Source organism: Amphiura filiformis, chromosome 13 (assembly GCF_039555335.1).
Source record: "Amphiura filiformis chromosome 13, Afil_fr2py, whole genome shotgun sequence".
Taxonomy (NCBI): domain Eukaryota; kingdom Metazoa; phylum Echinodermata; class Ophiuroidea; order Amphilepidida; family Amphiuridae; genus Amphiura; species Amphiura filiformis.
Window position 1 is genome coordinate 47701722 of NC_092640.1, and position 6000 is coordinate 47707721.

General features: G+C 34.1%; 1 protein-coding gene across 1 annotated transcript in view; it reads right to left on the minus strand.

Moving 5' to 3' along the window:
- LOC140168459 (uncharacterized) overlaps positions 1-4884 on the minus strand; it is a 32255-nt gene extending 27371 nt beyond the window's left edge. The window contains exon 1 of the mRNA XM_072191855.1: positions 4731-4884. The gene's annotated coding sequence lies outside the window, so the exon portion shown is untranslated. The remainder of the gene's footprint in view (positions 1-4730) is intronic.
- Positions 4885-6000: the final 1116 nt, after the last annotated feature.

Genomic DNA, 6000 nt, shown 5'->3' on the forward strand with positions numbered 1-6000 from the left:
ATTGACAAAGCGTTGACAATAAAAAGACATACGAAAGATAGCACTGGAAAGACTGATTAATAATAAAAGGAAAATCTTGTAATATTACAAAAAATTTCGGGGCCCCCCTTTTTCAGACCTGAAAAATTTCAGGCCCCCCTTTTTTTTTTGACATGAAAATTATATGGGTCAACTCCATAGAAAAACATATAAACTCAATTTTCCCAGGGAAATTTGTGGTCATTTTTTCAGGGCCCCCCTTAGGAGGGGCAAAACTTTTAAAGGTCCCCTTTTTGTTTCAGGCCCCTAACAAGTGTTTGTTAACGGTCCCTAGATTCATTCATTTGATATTTTGCAGTCAGACCCGTTGGCATGGTTTATTATTGGGGGGGGGGGGGGGTCAAAAGTGGACCTTTTGTGTTATTTTACTTCAAAAAGGGACGGATTTCTATTAAAGGTGTTTTTTTTTTCAGAAAAAGGTGTACTTTTTTATTTATTAGGATTGGCATGGGGGAGGGTCGCACACCCTAACTCGTCTGGTTTTGAAGGTGCTTTTAATAATTAGGGGCCTAAGTCAAATTTAGTCACCACGATATCTGCATGTAAACTAAAAATATTTGCAAGACCAAATTTTGCCATTTTTGTGTGACCGCAGGTTACTATTAGTGCGTTCTTCCGTGGATCAATTTTTCTTTCTTTATTAAAAAATCAGATAATATTTGTAAGAAGTAATAAACAATCTAAAAGATTATTATTTAATTTATTTTGCACTTTTTTTAGTTTTATAGTGAAAGACCACAATTATATTTATAAATTAGATTTGTTTAAAGTGACGCATCCGACCTGAACGAATTCAACACAATATGTTTGCTATCACGTTATAGCGTGTTGCTGTAAATTTAACCAACTTTATTCATAATAACGTACATAATTTCAAAATCACTGATAAAATAAACTCAGTATAAGCTTAATAGTGATTTTATTGTTCTGTACAAGAAGTGTTTAATATTTTAAAAAGTGTAATAAAACTACTCATTTGCCCTTAAACATTTAAAGACTTATTCAGTGATCATGGTGATCCCAGCGAAAGGGTTTGTAAAGGATGATTTATTAAAATTGTTATTAGATTTTTTTGAAATTAAAATTCGGCAGAAAGAGAAACAGCAAGTTAAGGGGGTACTACACCCCCTGGCCAATTTTGTGCATATTTTTACATTGGTGACAAGTAAGATATGTATATTATAGGGGCAAGGACTACAACTACTGCACTGAAAATTCAGCAACTCAATTAAGGCAAGTAGTTATTGATTTATTGATCAAATATTGGTTTTCCCTCATTTTTGACTGTAATACTGTTGTCTGTGCTGAAATACAATTTCCAGTGCAGTAGTTGTAGTCCTTGCCCCTATAATATACATATCTTACTTGTCATCAATGCGCTATAATTTGTGAGAAAAATGCAAAAATAGGCACAAAATTGGGCAGGGGTGTAGTACCCCCTTAAATGTAGACTTATTTAGCACACATTTTTCAATTCAGCTTTCAACATGAAAATTCTTGAGTTGAGTATTTCCCAATATGTCATTGGTGGTATTAATCAATAAATACCGATAGGCCTATTTTCTTTCTAGTTGTGCCACACACAAAATATGCAAGCGCTTTGAACACTCCGTGATCTGTGGTAAGGCGCTATATAAATACCGAAATTTATTATTATTTATTTATGAAACATGATCTTCATCCATGGCATTTTAAAGACAGTTCTTGTTTAAACATAAAATAAAAGGGACGTTATGTGGCTTTCTATTAACACATTGTATTCCAATGAATATCACCTTTAAGCCCTTGGGGTAAGTTCATGAGTTGAAATTGAATCTTTTCATGTTTTCAACAAAATTCATGTTAAAAAACCTGTTAATCCTTATTCACCTGGTCACCTTTAAACCTGTATCACCATAATCCATAGATACAGCCTAATACAATTTGACGGTCCATTCAGGTAGTACCTGGGGGCACTCGCATTATCTTGGCACGCGTCATGTGCCCGTCAATAGACCCACCTTTTCAGCAAATCTGCCACCCAACGACCCCCTTGTTTCATCAGCTTACACCCGATGATCCCCCCTTTTTTTTAGAAATTTACACTGAAACAGGAATTTTTGGCGTGCAAATTGTACAATTTTTACATTTTATAGCAAATACTGTCCAGTGTCCAAACGTTCATACCCCAATCTTAAGGTGTGGAAATATTGTACTCTGCAAGTTAGGCAGCAAGAACCATGCAAACAATGCCCCCCACACACACCTACACACCCCATTCCACACACACAAAGTGCTTTTAAAACATTAGAAACGTGTTATGTTACATGTCAAAAAAAAACCACCGTTAAAACAATTTGTAAATGATCAAATTTATTCAAATCATTTTGTCAAAACTAAAATAACTTTACATTAGAGAATGAATTTGGAGAAAACCTTCTGATACTTACAAACACTCGCTGAGCAGCAAGACCTTCCCTCTAAGCTTTTGATCCGATAAACTGATTATCTTCATGAATTGGAAGATATTCTTTGATGTATTACTCAGCTCAATCATCTGAAATTACTGGAGCGTGAACCACCCAGGCTGGTTGCTCAGCATATTATTTTATTAACAGAAGGTTTTCTCCAAATTCGTTTCCTAATGATGTTTTAAAAAACGTTTTACGCCAAGTTTTCAAAAATGTTTTTGAATTTTATTAAAACATTTTAAACATTTATGCCATATAACCTGACATTTAAACGTTTTCTGTCAAACGTTCTGTGCATGTTGCTGGGCATTTTTATATTTCAGTCAATATAATATTGGTGTTGCCGTGTGCAAGCATTATACTTTATCGGATACTTTAGGAAAGAGTGGAGAGAGGAAGAGTGGATAGGGGGGGAGAAGGAGCTAGAGGGGAGGGATAGAGCTAGAGGAGGAGGGATAGAGTACATAATTGATTGGTAAATAGAGATGGTAAATAAAGATGAGCTTGAATCAAATTTGACTTGATATTTGAAACACGGTGGAGCACGTTGCTGAAAGGATAATGGATTTATGACATGACATCTGTCTTTATTTTATTTGTCCTATAAAACAATAATCAATCAAATTCTGTCAATTTTTAAGCACCTACAAAGAATCATGCATCGTAATGATTATTTTGTTTACCCAAAACGTATTAAAGGTACTTAAGTAGATTTTCAAGTAAATAGATAACTTGAAAATAGCTAGTTTATTGATAGGGACTCGGTAATGAGTTGATTTTGTCCAATTATTACCTGCACAAGTAGAAATAGACACATCATCACGCTCGGTGCAAGATGATTTATTGCATACTTTATGGTCGGATGAGTCGATATTTCAACTGTCACTTTAAGACCATAGTAGGCCTATTCTTGCTTTAAAGTTGACTATTCTATTTCACCGTTGAACTATCTCGTGCTAGTAAAAGTACGTGCATGCAATAGCCTCATCCCAATGGCACACTCCAATAACCTTAATTAAACAATCATAGTGCAAAAAATTGCCTCAAGTTGCAAAGTATGAGTTTTTGTACCCAAATTTTCAAATGTCATTCAATGAATATACAAATGTATTGGGGTTAAAGAACTGTGCCAATAGTGCCCCTGATAGATGAGCATGTTGTGGATCCTAGTGTATGCCTATTACAACTGTAATAGAATTTAAATACAACTCTGCCAACAAAGATTAAATAATATTATATTCTGCTAAATTTCTCCCCATAATAAGTTGTCGCTCTCCTCTGGCATTTTGTGATCCACAGCCTCATCCCCCCACTTTTCTCAAAGATGTTTATAGCACTGGAAACCTCGAGCTACATTATGTTTAATTATGTACAAAAAAAAATTCTTTCAGATTATTTAGCAAAAATATCTCCAAATTTCAACACAGTGGCCTATGTAGCAGTGTAATACACATAATCATGCGTAACTCACAAACTCAAAATCGGAATCAACTGAAATTTTGGGAATAAGCCTTTTGTATATCTATTGAAAAAATGGCATAAAAAGAAAATGTTAGGATCACGAAATATTCCTTTAATTGAGCGCTCTTCATTAATTCGGTTCCATAACATTTTAATAGGTCTGCAATCTTCCATAACTTTACAATTTCACAGAATTACTTCAAATATGTCAAAAGCTGGGACGATCTTGACCAAATCTATATGTCTTGACATAGGCCTACATGTATTCGAAAAGAGTGCACGGATATTACATGTATGCATCGGGGTCTTCATTCAGGCCTGTGATAAATGTTTTGTTTAACCCCAAACACTTTTTAAAAAACCGTCGTTATAAAGGTGTTATAAATGTGTTTTGGTTTAGACCATAACGTCAAAACGTTTCAATAACATTTACATTTCGGGTCATATTATGAAAGAACAGTACACGAACATTTTAGAAACTTTATCAAACTGTATATTGCAAACTATTTTTGAGCACTGAAACATGCGGCAATATATTTTGTGAATAACTAAACATCACAATAGATTATTTATTTAGTTTGCAACAAGTTTTCAAAAATATCTTTGAATGTCCTTAAAATTTGTAGCCTATATCCTTTATTTGCCCTGCATGGATAAAAACCGAAACTTGCAATAGGCCTGCGATGACTGTCAAAGATTTTGAGCATAGCTGGCCACAAGTACTACGGTTGCAAAGTCGGTAACCAGTTTATCGACATATTCAAAACATTGAAAACATACCTTATCTCAGATATTTTGTTTTCCAGTCAAATAATATATATATATCCAGAGCAACTTCCAGAATAACTCCTTTATGGTGTATTCCTAGCTATTCCTTTTGCATTTTGCAAGGGCCTTTTGACTTTTTACCAGCCAGTGTGGTGTGTAGTGGTGTCAATGCCAATACAGCGTTGGTATTGAACGCAGTTCACCACACGGCCAACGCATCAGAGGCTTCAGGGTATCAGTGTTTCTAGAATAAATCTCTTGAAATTGTTTTAACCGGTGTGATATCCTATCATGTTTCGGAACGTAATCTTCGTAATTACGTAATGTAAATTGCCACATGTTTATTAGACACAAAACAGAATACCAAAACAAAAATAAACAACATGTCGTATGCCACCCACCCATTCGTCAGGGCTGGATTATAAAAATGCTGATACATTTATACCAGTCTCCATTGGGTATAAAAAATGAAAATAGAGGGTCATTGCGCATAAAAGTTTGAAGGGGGGGGGGGTATTTGGAAAATTGTGAAAAAATTTAAAATTGAGAAAAATTGGGGTTATCGGATGGAAAAATTCGAAAAATAAAAATTGCCAAATTCTATTTGTATTCAAAATTTACCTAGTAGGCCCTACAATATAATTTGCTGAAATAAGACAATTTGAATATGTCTACATTATCTAATGGCATTTTGATGATAAAAGTCTAGAAAAAAGGGGTTCATTGAGAAGCCACATAGAAAAGGGGAGTCATTGGGAAAGGCTATAAAAAGAGTTATAAAATAATTATATTGACAAATGAAAATAAATATACATGAAATAAAAAGGAGGACTCTACCTGGGGTTAAATAACAAATGACCCTCCCTTTCCTAGGATCTCCAAATATTCTTTTTTCTATACACATACAAAACAATCAACAATAAAAATAATCTAAGAGGTGTTTTTACGAAATGTCACTTACAAAGTCTGCTAATTTCCCTCAATCATAACACTGTAGTCATCATTCAGGTGTATAAGTGAACTATCATAACTCAAGGCACATTAAGTATCAGCGTTTAGCGTAACGGAAGACTAATTTCCCATTTTAAAGAGCGGATCCTTCAAACAGGTAAATTTAGTCTATAATAACATTACTGACATCAGCGATATTTCACTAAGGCCGTTAATAAACATGATATACAAATACAAATGACCATAAAACTGATCTAGTATGAATTGCAATTTTTGAAAATCTTGCCTTTAAACTTAATTCCATTAGTATGCAATAAACATGATCAAGAAG